Source organism: Mesocricetus auratus, unplaced genomic scaffold, assembly GCF_017639785.1.
Source record: "Mesocricetus auratus isolate SY011 unplaced genomic scaffold, BCM_Maur_2.0 Super-Scaffold_100023, whole genome shotgun sequence".
In the NCBI taxonomy this organism is placed as follows: domain Eukaryota; kingdom Metazoa; phylum Chordata; class Mammalia; order Rodentia; family Cricetidae; genus Mesocricetus; species Mesocricetus auratus.
The window spans coordinates 27,745,388-27,764,115 of record NW_024429204.1 but is presented as its reverse complement, the minus strand read 5'-3'; the positions used below and the strand labels follow the sequence as shown (position 1 = coordinate 27,764,115).

At 47.7% G+C, this 18,728-nt stretch overlaps 1 protein-coding gene across 1 annotated transcript in view; it reads left to right on the top strand.

Moving 5' to 3' along the window:
- Positions 1-18,728, top strand: part of Kcnq3 (potassium voltage-gated channel subfamily Q member 3) — a 285,100-nt gene that overhangs the window by 6,083 nt on the left and 260,289 nt on the right.

The window sequence follows — 18,728 nt, the reverse complement described above, 5'->3', positions numbered from 1 at the left end:
ATGTAATTCACCATGGGGATAAAACAAGTAAAGAGAACATATATGTGTGCTGTGTTGCCTTTTTAATTAAAAAAATAAGTAAAAGATTAAAATACCTTAAAACACACTAGTACAAGAATATGAGCTTATGCTGCTAATGACAGGCATCTTCTTTAGTGGAGTCTCTGAAGCTAAGCTGAGAATCTTTGGCCAAATGAGTGGGTTTTCTCCGTATGGACCACACCACCATTCTCAGCAGCTGACCTTGTATTTGAAGACTTGCAAGGCATAAGATGCAGCAGTTTGGGGTGCTTGCTTCAAGGCTGCGTAAACCAAGCCCTCCGCAGGTGCCAGGTCTTGGGCCTGTTGGTGGATATGAGTTGCAGGACTTCCTCTTTGGGGACAGAGACAACAAAACACCATAGCTTGGACAGTTTATAAAGAGAAGAATTCCAGAGACTGGGTTTTCTATACCCCACCCCCACACCACTTGGCGACAGTTTCCTAGCCAGGTGAAGATTTGGTCTCTGCTTTGAAGAGATTATCTTGAAGGTTGCATCCACCATGGGAGGAACACTGCACCCTCACTGTCAGAAGATGGAAGGGTAGAATTCCAAACACATGTAGCCTCTTTTATAAGGGTGTGACAAGGTGGGTGGAGGGGTGCTTTTATTTCCACATCAACATTTCTTAAGGCTCCCACCTCCTGATGCCATCATGACGGCTGTGAAATTTCAAAACAAGGCCTTCAGGCCGTGGCATCATGGAGTTGTAGTCTTGTGGGATGGAACTTCTCATTGGGTCACAGAAGGACTTTGAACACTTTGTGATGTTTGCTTCCAAGAACAAATTGCCTGATGACCCAAGAACATGGTTGGTTCTGGATGGGATTTGAGGACAATGAATAACTCCTTATGTGCTTAGTTTCACAGAGCATCCCAGGCCAAGGCTCTGGTGTTGGCTTCCTCCTGCTCCAGACCTCATGCCTAGAGCCCCTTTCTTCCCCTTCTCTCTCCTCCTTTATCAAGAGGCAGACGAAATAATCGGAAATCCATAACCACACGGCCACATTTTTAACTGAGTCAACATGGATGTTAGTGACAGCACACCTTCATTTCATGTTTGTAGCTTGTGACATCACATCCTGGGCTGCAAACCCCATCTGCTCAGTGTCGGGGTAGCCCGCTTACTGATTTAGTCACTGTGACGTGAAGAGCAGGTACCTCTCCTCACAGATGCCCCGGATATGGTTTTCTAGAGCCACAGTTATGCCAGGGGTGCTGGCAAACCAGAGGCCTCCTTGTCAGCTTTCCCTGGGAGTTAAGCTAATTCTTTATGTTGTCTTCTTCGGGTGAAATCTTATCCAACGAGACATAGGATTCTGAGTTCCGTCCTGATGAGAAACCAGTTAGATCCAACCAGGCATCTCTACCCCTTTCCCGCAAACCCAAGCCCCTGCTTTTCACTTAATTTCATCCTACGTGGGTCAGCTACAGGTGCTTTTTCCCTTGATGGCGCCAGATAAATCAGCTGGCCAAACACAAGCAAACGGACAGGCGAACACAGCAGAGCTGACTTCCCTCAATGGTGGGCTGTAAGAGGTAACACAAAAAGAACATTTTCCTCCCCAAGTTGCTCCAGGTGAGTGTTGTATCACAGCCACAGACAGGCCAACTAGAACACAGGCTTACCCCCTGTTCCTTCGCAAGGTGGGCACACTTGGGCAGTTCTTACTAAAGCCTCTTCCCTCGCTCTGGCTGTGCAGCTGTCTTGTGAGAAAACTCCAGTCCCACCCACAGTCCAGTCCGCTGTGACGAGGTCTCCCATTTGGCCTCACTGTTCTCTCTGGAGAAAGCTGGGCCGTGAATCAGTAAGGCAGCTGCAGGCTGTGTGATTGGACACAGGACAGGGCTCCGGGTGACCCTCTTTACCTGTTGATAGTGTGTGGCTGGCACCCCCTGTTTCTCTCCTCCCCCTCTAATCCAGGACTCTACAGGCGTCCAGTTAAATAGTCTATGGTCCTCTGAGTTTCCCTGTTGGGGCGTTCAAAACTATTATGGTAATGACAACTTGGGGTTGTACTCAAGTCACCCATGGGTTGATACTTCCGCCTGCTCCCTTCATGGAGGCCTGACTTATTGACAGTAGGGAAGCCCCTAACATTTCTGTGGTGGGTTCTCTGCCCTGAGATGATTCTCTTAAAGTCTGTCTAGGAACCAAGAGAACTGGGCTAGCCATCAGAAAGCTCAAATTCTCAGCTTGAGTCTCCTAGTGAGATTTACTTGGGTCTCCAGCAAGTCCCATTTTTTTCTATGTATAGCCTCAGTTTTCACTTTTGGAAAATAGACACAGTGTCCTGTGTCTTCCTGATTGTTGATGGGACTGAAGGAAGCCATGATGATAGCCTCGGGCCCATGCTGATGTGGGTACTGCGTTCCCTCCCCAGAAGCACCTGGAGGAAATCCTAGTTAGTGCTGGCGATTGCTGAAGCCCAGTGGCCCTCTCTTATTCTCTCCTTTGCGAATTCCTTTTAGTTGTTTTATTTTTTCCTTCCGGTTACTTTCTTCCCTGACATCATGATACGACAGGCACACCGTGTCTGTCTTCATGAATAGTGTCTCTGGACTTGAGAGATGGGAGGAGACTTCTCTTCCCTTCCTCTACCCTCCAAGCACCACCCTTGGCTTCCCAGAGCTCAGAGTGCCCCTGTGGGAAAGGTGTGGTTGGGAAGTGACTCCAAGGACGCTTGGAGAAAGGAGGGTTGGAATATGAAGTGTCCCCAGTAGGATCAAACACTGAAGGCGTGGTCCCTAGCTGGTGATGCTATTTTGGGCGATGCTGAAAGCTATAAGATGGGGTTCTACAGAAGGAAGCAGGTCACCAAAGGTGGGTGTGGTTTTACCTATTGTCTTGCAGTCTCCTCCTGCCTCTTCTTCCTGGCTTGTCACTAGGTCCTCATTCTTGCTACCCTGATATTCTGTCTCCCCTCTGGCCCAACGTCCCAGATAACTGTGTTCCCAAACGTCTGAAATCACAAGTCAAAAAACAGTCTCCACCCCCATACCCTTCTTTTGAATTGTCTTGGGGATTTGTTACACTGCTCAGAGTCTGACAAATATGATTAATAAAACAGGGGTGAAATCAGATAGGAAGGCCATCGAGTACATCACCCTGGGCGTGCTGAGGAGATTCAGTCTCTTGCTAACTTGCAGAGGTTGTGTACATCAGTCCAGGATGACCTTTGAACTCCATCCACCTTAGGCACGAGGTAGGGTTCTGTGAAATTCCTCGGTCAGAAGTTCTCTGCAGACATCGCATGCAGCAGGGGACATGGCAGGCTGCTCTGTGATTGGCTCAGAAAGGAATATCTTTGTCTTGTGGCCCCTCCCTCACAGATAGGACTGATTGCTCAGTGGTTCTTGAGAAAACGACGTTTGGGGACCCGAGGTCCATGGTTGTTATGTGGTGATTTTCCCCTTCATTAATTTTTCATTTAGTGTCATCATTCAGGACAAGAAAAAAAAAGGTCTGAATTAAAAGTATCTTCAAATGTGTGGGTTTGCTGCCAGGTGTCTCAGAGTAACCAGAGGTCTTCCCATAGGTCTCAGTAAGTTTTCCTCCAAAGCACTGTGGGGCCTGACCCTTGCCTGTCTTTTTGGAATAAGGAGCTGTCCCCCTTGCTGGTTCTGTGATGTCCATGCATGGCTATTTTCATTGGATGAATAGGTTGTGGTTCTGAGTGGCTTTGTGATACTTTCATAGAAGGAAATGTCTTTTAATTTAGAACGTGAAACACATTAGGTGTTAGTATTCAGGCATCTGCACTGGCCTACCCTTGGGGTTCTTACAGGACACGCCCTCAGCTGCAGCCACTAAGAGCACCACCTGTGCACATTCACTACGTTCCCTTTTAAAAGGGCCCTGCCCACCTCCCATCCTTCTTTCTCTTTCTCTTTCTCTTCCCCTCTGTCCCCCCCCACCTCCCTCCTCTCTTCTGCTGCTTATGTCCCCAAAGTCCTGTCTCCCCCTCCCCTCCCCCCTTTCCCATTCACTTTCCTCCAATAAGAAACCCCTCCACCTGAACTCTACCGCATGGAGTCTTTCTCTACGATGCCATTTTTTAAATTTCCTTATTGACTCCATATTGCGTTTGCCCATCCTTTCTTGAGATGATAACAGAATCCTGGGTATGAATCCAGGAGCTGGCACTTCTGCCCTTTCCCAACCTTTGTTTGGCACTGAGGTAACTTCAGTCCCCTTCAAATTTCAGGGCTGCTAAAGGGAATCTTGGGTTTCTTCTTGAAGTCTTCTTTGATATCAAGAACACCTTCTTCGACTAGGAAGAAACTCATGGAAATATCATAAACCTTTGTGTTTGCTCTTCACATTAGGGGCTAGGCTAGCTGGCTACTCAGTGCTCCCTGCTGACTTAGTTGATAACCTATCTGACCATGACTGCCTTGCACATTTCCAGCTGAAGTCGGGCTGAGCAGAAAGGGATTAAAATAGACATTAGGGGAGGTTCAGTTTTATACCCTGAGCCACGTGAAAACTGGATTGAACTGTTTGTAGAGGTAGATGTTGGTTGCAGCTGTTTATATGCTGCATGCTAGAAACCTTGCATTTTCTACCTCTCAGCTTAACGCAATGAATGCACAGCACACCATGTCCTCAGTCTTACCGCAGGTACAGACACGACGCCCATCTCAAGGGGTGTGCAGGGCAGGTGGCAGAGAAGACATGGCACAGGTAAGTGTTGGCTTTGAATGCTGGCTGTGTCGTGTTTCAGCCCAATACCACTGAATAAATCACTAACGAGTAGAAGGCACATTCCTTTCTTACATGCTATGGGCTCATGCAGTTCAACGATTTGGGTGGGCTTAGTAAGTTAAGTGTTCAATGAATGGCCATCATTTCCCTATTATTGCCAGAGTCTGCTAAGGTAAGAATAATTTTGGTGAATAAAGGCCACTAGGGAAGTCAAAATTATTTCTCCTTCCAGGTTATTTTTTTTTTTTTGGTGTAGGATATATTTTTGTTAAGATGATACAGATTTGGATTTTCCTCCATTGAGGCAAAGGAAGGGATTTGCATCAGGAGGAGAGAGAGGTGTGCAAGGATTCTGTTGTTGGTTCATGTTTCCTAAGGGAGCAGAGGTGCCTGAGGGAAACGCTTGTCCTAACCATGCAACCTTCAGGTGGTGTGCGTGTGTGTGCACGTATGCACGCACATGCATGCAGCAGTGCACACATGGAGGTCAGTGGACAGCTTACAAGTGTCAGCTCTCTCCTTGCACCACGTGAGTCCTGGTGCTTGAACTCAAGCCATCGTCCTTGCCTTCTCCCTGGCTCCGGGGACCGAGTTTATACAGCCGTTTTAACTTAGAGATGCCCTGTATGCTGTGCCTTTAGAAGCTGAAGGGGTGTCTACAGGGTTCTAGCTTCACTTGAGTGATTAATTGGCGACTTTCCCTGAATGAATGGCAGTGACTTTATCTCATTAAAAACTGGACTGGGGGCTAGGAGAGGGCTCTGTGGGAGGAACTCATGTACAGCCAGACACGGTAGCACATGCCTGTAATTCCAAGATGGGAGGAGACGAGAGATTCCCAGAAGCCTGTTGGCCAGCTCGCCTGGCATGGACAGTGGTGAGCAGAGACTCTCAAACAACATGGAAGTTGAGGACCAATACTTGAGATTGTCCTCTGACCTATACACACACACACACACATACATACACACACACAGTGGCACGTGAATACACACATTCTCACACATCCTCGTTGAAATACGCACAGATTTTTCCCTGAGTTAAAAAGAAAATAAAACAATTTTTGTAGAATCCTTGTTTGTCCTTTTGCTTTGGCTGCTAAGATTGTGGGTCAAGTTTGACTGGAGTAAGGACCTTTTAGATGTTAGTTCTCAATTCTGTCTACCTCTAGACGTTTTTCTCATATGTTTTCTTTCTATTCCAAGTGCTTTTTGATGTGTGCTCTTTCCTCTTTGTATTCACCATTGTGTTTTGTGTATTTTCCCCTGTGTTCCTTGGTCCTCTGCAGGAACAAGTTGTTCTGTATTAATGGGGAGACTGTCACAGAATAAGAGTTCAGTTAATACTGAACAGTAACTTCCAAATTACAGCTACTCCACACTGTAGAAATCTGATGAAGGCTTAAGGTTATGTCTTGGGTCTTCTCCAGATACTAAAATTGTGTGATTTGAGCTAGTCACACCTATTCATACATGATGTGTGTGTAGGCATGGGTGGGTGGATATGCAGGAGTTGGAAAAGAGGGAGGGAGAGAGAAAACTTCAGTTTCCAGGTTATAACCATAATAGGATTCCCCCTACACCTTTAAAAATTGGATCTGCTCTACCCTGGTTGCTAGGTAAACCATTTAAGACACCGACATTTGAACCCTATAACAGTATTATCCTACATTTAGGAATGCCCCCCTTTGGTTTTTTATCAAGGAGGACATAAAGGGCCAGAAGTTTGTCTTTCTCAGGATTTGACCTCAGACATTTTGAATGCAGGGGCAATCCTGGGGTCTATACCAGACTTTTTGTTTTAGGCCACCACCCAGCTCTCAAAGTATGACACAGAGACTTATTAATTATGAGGCTTGGCCTAGCTTAGGACTGTTTCTGGCTAGCTCTTTTTAATTTAAATTAACCCATTTCTCTCTTTGGCCTCAAGGCTTTTTACTTTTCTTTCTGTATAACTTGCTTTCACTGTTTCTTTTTTTTAACTTTTTTTTTTACATTATTTTTTTATTTTAATTTTAAATAGCTTGTTTTACCACTGTTTCTTGTATATGTCTGGCTAGTAGGCATCTCCCTCATTCTCTCTTCCTCCACCTTCTCTTGTTCCTTCCTCAAGCTTAGATTTCTCCTCCTGTTCATTCTCTCTGCCCGCCATGCCAAACTATCATTTTCTCTGCTTAGCCATTGGCCATTCAGCTCTTTATTAGACCGATCAGTTGCCTTAGTCAGACAAGGTGAAACAAATACAACACACCTTTACATAGTTAAACATATGCAGCAGAAACAAAAGTAACAAGCCTTTATACAGTTAAAGTAGTATTCCACAGCAATAACAAATGCAATGCATTTTTGCCCAGTTAAAATAATATTCCACTATGGGGGTTAAGAGGCTCTGAGCTGCTATCCTGGCACCACTCCCAGATCCTGTCCCCTCTCACTCACCGCCTGCTGACTTTCCTAGTTGTTTCATAGTTGAAACATAATGCCAGCCATAGATATCACCGTTTAAATGTGCAACCCAGTGGTTCTTAGTGTATCTCCAAGGTCAATGCTAGTTAGGTCAAAACTAGCATGATGTTGTTAGACTCATCCATAAGGGTTTTTTGCCTTGCTTATTAGCAAATGAGTAGTTGTGGAAGTTAATGGGGAGTAGATACCGTGGAGAGAATTAGAAGACAAGACACTAGTGGGAGGAGTATTTACAGAACATATATCTGATCACTGAAGTCTCAAACAAGCCAGGATCCATTGAACTCAACAGTAAGAAACAAATTTTGTTAGGAGAAATGTTTGAAAAACAGATCTGGTGAGGACAAAAACAGCAACAACAGACACGAGCCCACTAAAAGTCTGCAATAAGAAATGGCTATTAAAAACAGACAAAACGCGCTGGGCAGTGGTGGCACACGCCTTTAATCCCAGCACTCGGGAGGCAGAGGCAGGCGGATCTCTGTGAGTTCGAGGCCGGGCTGGACCGATAGCCTCCAAAACAATACAGAGAAACCCTGTCTCGTAAAAACCAAAAAAAAAAAAAAAAAGATAAAACACATGAACCAGACATCTTACTACAGATAATACACAGGTGACAGATGTGCATGTGGAGACAATGCCCGATATGATCTCATTGGGGGATTGTAAGTTAAAGCAACAGTGAGGAGTTAGGATGAGTGTGGCTAAGGGCCACAATGACAAATGCAAGTGTTGACACAAAGATGTGGAGCAATAGGAATACCAAGTTCTTGCTGGTGGGAATGAACACTGATAGATACCATGAAAGAGAGTTCTCTCTGGAGCTCACCACAGTAGTTATTCTCCTGGGTGTTTTCTCATTTGAGGTTTTATATTCAAACCAAATCCTTCCTGCAAACTTTTATAGAAGTTTTATTCATAGCAAACATTATTCGTAATTAATCAGCACCATGAGCTGCTACATAGAGATGGAAAAAAATGAGCTGTGAAGGCAAATATGAATCTTGGATGCATGGCGTATAGTTAGGTGACAAATGCTAATCTGCAAAGTGATGTGCTGTGTGATTTCAATCATATGACACTTTTGATAAACCAAAGCTAGGGATATGGTAAAAGACTATTGATTGCCAGGAGTTAGAGGGGAAGGGATGAGGTTGAATGAATGAAGTACAGATGATTCTTCTGGTGGTGACTGCGATGTTAGGTGTGTGACTTTCTGCATTTGTCTAAGTCCATAGGACTGTCACGCACAACAAAGAGTAGCAGTTAAGTGAAAGATTGGAATGGTGGAGCTGATCTCACTGTCCCACTCTTGGAGAAAGAGTGTCTAGAAAATCAAGAGGAGTCTATAATATCTGTGTTGCAGTGGAATAGAGTTGGAGGTGTGCATAACATGCATATAAATTGTTTTAAGTTTAGTGTTAGTACAGGTGGCTGTGTATAAATATTTTAAGTATATGTGTACACATGGGCTCGATACATTTCCTTCTGCTTTGAGAAATCCTGACTGATCAAACCCTTGGAAACAGAGAATTTGGAGCACCTAGGTCTTGAAGTCTAATACCGTCATGCAAGAGAAGGCAATGAATTCTTGAAGAAATGCCTGCTTGTAAGACATATACAGGACATATGCAAGACTGGCCAGAGGCATCCTGCATTGCCAGAGAGCAAAAGAGTGCTCTTAAAAAATACCACATTGTTGGGAATTTACCAGCGGTACTCTGTAGCCAAGTGAAAAAGAGCTCCCATGACCAACAGCCCAAACAATTTGGGAAACGAAAGGAGATGGTATTGGAGTCTAACCGCAGGATAAAATAAACATCTATGAATCCATACTAACATGAGAGCATGACCACAGGATAAAAATCAATGTCCACAGGTGTGTGCTGTCATTAATAAGTGATCAAGTGGATGGGCCGGGGGAGGAGAAGCAGGTCTCCTTAGAGGCATTCTGTTTGTTTCTGTGGATCCTTTGTTCCCAGGAGAAGTGTAATGCAGATGGTGTGTGGTGCCTTCCTCCCAAAGAGTAGATATAGAAAGGAGTCTACTAAAAATGGAGTGAAGGCAGGCATGGTGGTGCACACTTCTAATCACAATACTCAAGAGGCAGAGGCGGCAGATCTCTGAGAGTTTGAGTCTAGCCTGGTCTACAAAGTGAGTTCCAGGGCAGCCAGGGTGGTTACACAGAGAAACCCTGTCTTAAAAAACAAACAAAAACAACAACAAAAAAATTGAAGAGAATAGGTTTCATTCACTCCTGGTCATCTGGTCCAGTCATGTGACATCGTGTCACAATATGAAGGAATGAAAGAGGCAGTTTGCTCAGATTTTTCCTCTCAAAGCCCACTGCCCCAGTATATCCTCTGGAAGTGGGTATAAAAACTCCCAAAGCGACACAGAGAGACGATCCACCCATGCTCACAAAACTGTCATGGTTGACTAAGCAGGAAAGACATAGGCAGTCACAGAGAGCCAAGAGCCCCCAGGAAGGAGACAATTGAATGGTATGTGACGTTCTGGATGGGATACGGGGAGAAAGGGAAGGACAGAGAAAAGCATGGGCACTGGAGTAAAATATGAGTGCCAGTTAATAGTTATGTATCCATCAGTTGTGACACTGTGGCTTGCTAATGTAAGATGTCAGTAATGAGGGTAGCTGAGTGCAGGGGACCTGGGTGTTCTCTGTGCTATGCGTTTATAGTACAGACCTTCTCCTTGAGGCTGGATCCCACATCTGGAAGTGGTCATGTCTCCCTATAACTGTCTCTGCCGTGACCTATGGCGACCTCTATGGTCTTAGGTACTACCTGGTTCCTCCATGCTCTCTGTTTTACACCATTTGTCTTGACTAAATCACATGGTGAAAAACTTCCCAGCAATGCTAAAAGGTTATAAGAAAGGAAGAGCTTTCCTTCATTCTTGGACTTGGTCTGAAGACCCCTCAAGGGAACTACTTGGAAGATTGTTCTGAAGAGGGTCTCCTCAGGCCTCTTCTTGCCAGCCTCTCCTATCTCTCTCTTTCCTAGTCTCATTCTTAATGAAGCTCCTCTCTGGGCCTTCAAGGTATGGCTCATATGGAGGGTAGAGACCCAGGACAATGGAATATGTGGGAGGATGGAGGTTGACCATATGTGAGAGTTTTAAAGCTTTTTTTTAAAGTCTTAAATTGTGTTTTGAAGTAAAAACAATTTGACTTGGGGGAAATTTCATAGACATCATTTACAGACTTAGAGGAGTAGGATGGGCGATAGTTTAGTTGGCAAAGGGAGAACCTGAGTGCAATCCCCGGAACTCGCGTGAACAAATGCTGGCCTGGGCTGGGGAGCCAGCGCCTTGGATAAAGTTCTTGCTTGGTAAACAGGAGGACCAGAGTTCTGATCCTGAGATCCCATGGAAAAGCCAGGTGGGTGAGAAAGACTCTACACCTGGGATACAGTCATGGGATACCCAGAATATAAGTGTGTCAGCCAGACTAGCTGAAAAACTGAGCTCTGGGTTTGGTGAGCAAACCCTCCTCAATGTGTGAGTTGGACAATGATTGAAGAAGACACAGGATGTCAACCTTGGGTCACACATGCATATGTGAGAAATTGTACTTCTACACACATGAACAGGTGCGCACATACTCATACATACACTCTTATAAACTTGAACATGCATATACACACACAGGCACACTACCTGTATACTAATATGGGTGTTCTCTTGCTGTGAAGAGACGCCATGTCCAAAGCAATTGTTATAAAAGACAGCTGTATGGGGCCTTCCATACAGTCTCAGAAGTTTAGTTGATGAACATGGTGGGGAGCATAGCAGCAGGAGAGAGGGGGAGAGAGAGAGAGAGAGAGAGAGAGAGAGAGAGAGAGAGAGAGAGAGAGAGAGAGAGAGAGAGAGAGAGAGAGCCTGGCGTGGGTCTTTGAAACTTCAAATCCCACCCTCAGCGACACACCTCCTCCAGGAAGACCATGCTTACTCCTTCTCGTAGTGCCGCTCCCTGGTGACTAAGCATTCAGATGTGTGAGCCATTCTTACTGGGGCTACCACACCACCCTTACACATGTATAGGAAGGAAACAAAAGCACAAAGCTGGGCATGGCAGTATATGTTTACACGGGGGAGGCAGAGTCAAGAGACTCCCTGGGGCTTGCTTGTCGATTTGGGGTGTTCCATGTCACTGGGAGAACTTGTTTCAAAATAAGGCGGAACAACTTCCGAAGTTGTATAACGCGAGCGTGTGTGCACATGCGCGTGAGCACACACACACACATACACACACACACACACAGAAAGTTGAAGGAAATGGGAATCCAACACAGACCACAGGCAAGAGCACGCATGTGTGCATGGTGTGCGTGTTTAAACACACCTCAATCCCCAGGCCCCAGTGTTTGGAACATTAATTAGTGTCACTGCATGAAACAAATCAAGCTGGGGACCTTGCTGCTTCCGTCTGGAAGACGGAGAAGAGCATCCAGAATGCTGCTGCTGTTGCTGGTGGTGTGTGGGCAGGACTCGCCCCCTCCCAGGGTGCAGAAGTCTCTGCTTCAGGAGTCAGTGCCCTTTAGTTTGGGGGGGCAGCAAGGATGAGATTGCAAATATGACTGAAGGGATTGCAGAAGGGAAGGATTGCTGTGGAGTCTGGGATGGGCATGGGGAAGGGAAGGCAGTAGACAGACGTGAGGAGGCTTGTGTTCAGCTGTGTGACCATAGGTGCGCTGTTTCAGACCTCTGAAACAACAATTCTAGTTCCATCATCAGTACGAAGGGGAAATTAGCGTCATCCAAATGGAGCGTGGCCGTGGAGATGACACCAGTTCGTCAAAGGAAAGTTTGTGTCACAGTTCCCCCTGCTCAGTGTTTGCAAGGAAGCCTGAGGGACCAGGATTCAAGCAGAGACCAGAGAGGGCCATCTGGGCAGATGCTTAGCCCCCCAACCCCCTTTTCCCTCCATATCGTGCTTTTAAATTGTAGTAACATATATGAACTAAAAGTGCACCATTTGGCTTTTCCTGCGTGTACATTTCATTGATGCTGTGATGGCTAAAATTGGCTATCATTTTGACAAGATCTATCACGCCACTGGGCATGTCTGTGAAGGACTGTCTTGGTTGGGTTAGCTGCTGTGGGAAGACTCATCTTACCCATGGGGAGTACCAGGTCTTAGGATGACAAGGAGGAAGCCAGATGAAAGCCATCCCCCCTCTCCAATTCCTGACCATCAGAGCCACTCAAGCTCCTCTCACTACGTCTTCCTCACCAGGATAGGTTATACCCTGGAACTGAGAGCCAAAATAACTGCTTTCTTCCTAAGTTGATGTGTTTTATCCCAGCAACAGAAAAAGTCAGACAGACCTGAAGGATACATCGCCATGGAGCTCCCTCCACCATCCCCATTTGACATTTGGGAACCTTGCTGTAACGAGCATTCTTCCAGCCAGCCTGGTCCCAGGGCCGTTTCAACCCCAAATAACATACAGAGGCTGTATGCTGTAGGCCAATGTCCAGGGCTTCTCATTGGCTAGTTCTGTCTTAAGTATTAACCCATGACTACTAATATATATTTCTATAAGAACTTATCTTTTCGAGGATGCCCTCCTGATGCATCCTTTCCTCCCGGGAGATCACATGGCAACTCCCTCCTCTTGACTACATTTCCCAGAATCCTCTTCGACTCCTAGTCCCACCTATCTTGCTTCCCTGTTGACCAACAGTGCTTTATTAATCAACCAGTAGGGCCACATATACACAGAAGGACTTCCCCAATCACCTTGCAATCTTCATCTTGCAGAAATCAAACTCCATGCATTAAACATGGTCACCTCATTTCATTCTGCTTTTGGTCTTGGTGCTTTTGAAACCTGTGAGCACTGCATATATGTCAGTCAGCTCTCGTTGTTGCTGGGCTCAAATACCTGACAAAATGTGACTTAAGGAAGGAAGGTTTATGTTGGGTTGCGTGCCGTTTGATGAGGGTTAGCCATTTTCTTGGGGGAACTTTGGTGGCAGGAACATGAGGTGACTATTCCGGTTGCTTCTGAAGTCAGGAAGCAGTGAGTGGACTGAGAGGCCCCACAGCCTGTCAAGGTGTCTCACTTCCTCCAACTATGCCCCGCCTCAAAGCCCACTCTCAGCTGAGGAAGGAGTGTTTACACACAGGGGCCTGTGGAGGATATTGCACATGGAGGCCATAACAGTGTGTGAGTGTCATTATACGGAGGCCACAACAGTGTGTCCATGTTGTTGTATGGTGTTTATGCCCTTGTGTCTGGCTTAACAGGGTACTCTCAAATTAATTCAGCCTTGCATATCAAAATACCCCCTTTTTGTACCAGTGTAACAGTCAATATTCCTCCATTGCTAGACTGGCCACAGTGAGCTGTGTGTCTGAACATGGATGCACGAGCCACACTAATGTTTTAACTACACCCAGCCCCTCTTAAGGAGATTTCCTGGCTCCTTGTGCCGGTTTCATTTGCTGCTCCAGGTAGGCAGTAGGGCAGAAGGAAGGTCTGTGCGGGGTAGCAGGGAGCAACTGCTTGCTGGCTGAGGACATACTATCGCCCGGCTCCCGCAGTCATCCATCGGGAGTAAGTTTGGATGGGCTCCTCATTCCTCAGGGTCTGTACTGCCCCATCTGCAAGGAGGAAGTAGGATGAAAGCCATCCTCCCTCTCCAATCCTGACCCCCAGTGCCACGTGACCACCTGACTCAGGCTCCTCCCACTACGTCTTCCTCACCTCTCCAATCCTGACCCCCAGTGCCACGTGACCACCTGACTCAAGCTCCTCCCACTATGTCTTCCTCACCTCTCCAGTTCTGACCCCCAGTGCCACGTGACCACCTGACTCAGGCTCCTCCCACTACGTCTTCCTCACCTCTCCAATCCTGACCCTCAGTGCCACGTGACCACCTGGCTCAAGCTCCTCCCACCACGTCTTCCTCACCAGGATGGGTTATACCCTCGACCTGAGAGCCAGAATAACCCCTCTGACTCCCTGTGTATGGGGTGCTCCCGGAGTAAAATGAGTTCCCTGTGAAGAACCTGCCGCGGTATCGACACACAGTGCATCCTCTAACATGGGAGCTTCTGTTAAAACACAGCCCTCCAGACTCCTTAAGTGGAATGTCATCTCACTGCAGCCGGCCCGCCGTGGAAACATGGGGAAGCTGAGTGATTTGTCTGGGGGCACAGAGATGGCAGGCTGTGGAGCGGGGAGAGAGCCTTGATGGACCCAAAGACACACGTCTCTTCTCACCCTTGTCCTCTTCTGGTCCTTCATGAACATATCCACTGGGGTCTCAGCGGCCAGGCAGTGTGGCCATCAGGCCCCTGCCCAATAAACACCGTAGACTACTGTTGGCCTCACACCACCCTAAGTTCTAAACAAAACCCCAACTCTAAGCGCAGTGCTGGAGGTCACTCTCGGAAGCCTGAGCATGGCTGGCTTCTGTAAGCATCGTGCAGATGGGCTCGGGAGCCAGCCTGGCAGCTTGAGAGGGAGCTGCTGTTAACCCTGAGGAGCTAGATGTGTTCCAAGGCTAACAACAGAGCACTGAAGTGCGGGTCTAATCTAACTTATACTGCAAAGAACGGCATTGCTGCCGCACCAGGGAAGAGTGGGAAAGAGTCAGAGCCAGGATGCCGTGGAGAGGAGGGGCGCACGGTGCGCCTGTCACAGCAGAAGGACTGCCCGAAGCCAGGGGGCACACCACAGCCCAGCCAGCTGTCCAACCTGACTCTTCCTGTCCCTGGGACCTGAGCTGCACTGATGTCCCTGTCACACACGGGGAACCGCAGGAGCTTCGGAAGTCAGCCGCCTCTTTTTCTGGTTCCCCTTCAAGCCTGCCACCTTCCCCCAAACACAATGGTGAAGGGTGCTGTCAATTCTTCCTGTTTACTGCCATATCAAGGCAAAGATGTCACCCAACTGAACATTTAACAAACTTCCGCACGCGCCAGGCTGGCCAGGTGCAGCCAGCAGAAAGGGTGATCTTGAGGACTTGGTGGAGAAGTGACTTACCGAGATCATTGCCCCCACCTCAGGCTGTGAAGGGCTCCTCACCCTTCCCACCAGGTCTTTGTTGCTGTAGTTTTCATTCCCTACCTCCTTAGCCCCAAATGAACACACAGGGGCGCTTTGTTAATTATTAAACTGTTGGCCGATGTGTAGGGCTTCTTATTGGCTAGCTCTGTTTTAATTATTAGCCCATTTCTATAAATCCTTAGTAGTTCCTTCCTCTGCTACATGGGCTCTCTTTTTGGCGGGTTCCCTCTAACTACCTTCCCCAGAATTCTCCTTGTGTTCCAGCCCTGCCTATCTTCCTGCCTCCATACACCAAACAGTGTTTTATTCATCAACCAATAAGAGAAACATATATACAGCAGGACGTCCCCCATCAGTTGCTACATGATTATCTGTTGGGAACTTTCTCTTGTTCTCCCCCAGTGCTGGGCCAGGATCACTTCCTGGCTGTACTGAAGAGGCGGACCCTGTTTTCAGTCAGTCTTCGGGTTGCCTTCCTCTACCACAGAGATGGCCACAGAGGAGAACCTGAGACCCATTTGGAGCCATTGGAGTAGACAGTGCAGACAAAGGACTTCCATTGATGGCGTAGGGGATCTGGAGAGGTGAGAGAAAGAGGTGATGATGACAAGGACAGAAGCAGGTGTTTTTCCGGGGATGAGCAGGAATGTCCATGGGCTGGTGACTGGAGATACAGGGAGGCCCCTGTGGTTGTGGAGAAGGGACTGTGTAGACCACAGAGAGACTGTGTAGCAGACATACAGCTGCATGAGCTTTGTAGACCACAGAGAGCATTGTCGGAGACCCCTGGATCTACATCTGCAGGTGATACGGTCTTACGTGTGTTTTGTAAGTACGCCTTACAGTAGACGAGACCGAAAGGGGGGAACGCTGATATGCGTGCGGTCACTGCACAAGGCTGATTTTAAACTCCAGCCATGTTCCCGTGCTGCCATAGCCCAGCAAGTCTCTGCGGAAGTTCCGCTGTACATCATTTCATCACTCCCTCAGTGCAGGTGAGGAAAATGCTCAGAGAGGCCATTTTTTACCCAGAACCACCCAGTCGGGAAAGCAGGCCCTGAAGCCCGTGCTTCCACAGACCCTGCTCTACCCTCTCTGCAGCCCACAGATGCCCTCAGGGTGAGGCCTGACACTTGTGTTCCAGATAATCCCTGCTGTGCTCCCAGTGAGAGCCAGGCTGCTCGGTGGGAGTGGTTCAGGAGAAGTAGGATTGGAGGGGAAGAGCCCTGTGAAAACATTTGCAAGCCAGCGGATTAAAACCACGAGGCCACCGGCCCATGCCAGCAGACGGGGAGGTTTGGGGGGATATTTTTAGACCATGAAAATCCAAATGGCACAGAACGTGGGCTGGGAAGATAGAAATGCAAAGAATAGCTTGCTGGCTGTGACCAGAGGCTGGCTTTCATGCGCTGTCTTCCTGGCTGCAAAATGCAGACTCTCCTGAGTGTGCACATGGATCCCTTCCCCTCCTCCCTCCGCTCCTCCCTTCCTTTTCCATTTCTTTACCCCTCCTCCCTCCTTAGTCCTCCCTCTCCTCTTTCTCTCAATACCCCCCCTCCTATATCTGTTTCCCTTCACACTACAGTACAACTCCTTGATTTGGGAAACGCTTAGAGACCTGTATGAGGTTGGAGGCAGCATCCCCCAGAGGCTGCTGATACAAGCCCAGACCAAAGAACTAACCCCCCCCAGGGAGATTGCTGGTTCATGGACCCCAAAGGAGGCCAAGACCAGGATGGGATGGAGTGACCGGCAGGTGTGGCCTCACCTGGGAGTCAAGGGTACCCAGAATCGGACTGGAAAAGAGCATGGACATGTGCGGATGCCTTCATCTCCCCGCAGGCTCCCCACGTGGCAGGAGCCATGGTCACCCTCAGCATCTGACTTTCTCCCGCATCCCCTGTGAGAGACACGCCTTGCCTCTTTGCTTCTCAGGCTGGAGACCCACCGGCTTAACCGGGGTGGGGGGGTGCCAACTCCTAGAACACCTTTCCCCAGCTGTGTCCCTAAGGTGGGGTCATGAGGAGGCACGCCAGGTGCTGCAGAGCAGTGCAGAGCAGCTCTCAGGCAAAGGGTGGGAGGCTTGTCATCATTCACAGAAATGAGCTGGCGCTGAGCGCGGCTGTCACAACCCCCTCCCCCCCGCCCCGTGCTTGCTCTCTCCTCCTAGTTGGCCCAGGAGCGTGCAGGAACCCGGCACATGAAGAGATTTAAAGCTGGGGAGGTGCACGCCAGACGGGTACCATGGAGTCCTTCCTGGGTACCGCGTGGACTCCCCTTCCCCCCTCCTGTTTCCTCCCCACCTCGCAACTTAAAGCAAACCAAACAAAAAACATGTAATGTTTATCAGAGGAACGCATCGTCCAAGTCCCAGCATACATGATGATTTAAAGAAAATCCACAGCCCTTTCTCCTGGCCCCATCCTGATTCCCTCCCCGCTGAGGGAACTGCTCTCCTTGCTTGTCCCTAAGTCATGTCGTCTCTGGGGTTGTCTCCTGATGAATCAACTTAAGGCATGGTCAACGATTTTCTGTTCTTCCTTGTCTCTTCGTAGTGGTTTATTGTCCCTTTTATCTCTGTACCAACTCGCCCGCAAGGCCCCCTTCATGGGACACCTCCCCTCCCCCTACAGTTTTAGGTCCTCGTTTGATGTTACCAGAGGTGAGCACTGAAAGAATTCTTAGGAGTTCTCAGAGGTCTACAGTAAAAACCAGGCACCTGGATGTGAGCTTGGTCACAGACCAGCGCCATGTGACTCTTCCTTCTGCATTCAGAGGGCCTGAAGGGCATCTTTGAACCCTGTCACAGGAAAGGGAAGGAAGGGGTGACGGGACCCTGCCCCTCTCTGAGGATTTATGGAAATTAATGGTTGATTGAGAGAGGCGTTTTCTTCAGTGATGTAGCTATTGGTAAAGGTGCCCAAAGTCCTGCATGCAAACCCTCCCTCTGGCTTTTGTAGAGAACCCTAGTGAAACTCACTGGGCACAAGCATGAAAGTGGGGGCTAGGAAGTGGATTAATGGGAGTGGAAGAGGAGCAACAGAAGGCAATGGGATGTGTGGATAACAGTAAATTATGTACTCACATGGAAGTGTCTTGTTGAAGCTCAGTGTTATACACACAATACATGCTAAAGGAAACATCACAACACCAAAAAGACCAGTGAAGTATTTACCAACTTTAAAAAAGTATAATTGTTGATTAAGATTAAAGAGAAACCACTCTGGTCTAAATACAACTATTGGATATTTACTGTGACTTCTGGGTTTTGATTTCTTAGGGTAGCATGCAACCCCCCCTCCACACACACACACTCATACTGAACTCACATGGCGTTAAACTCATGGTCCGCTATATCTCCTCGGCAGCCTTCTATTCATGAGCTTTCTACAGCTCCTGTGTAACAAACCTTTGGGAGTTTCATCTTCGTGACATCAGGGTAATTTATTGTCGATACTGCACACACATA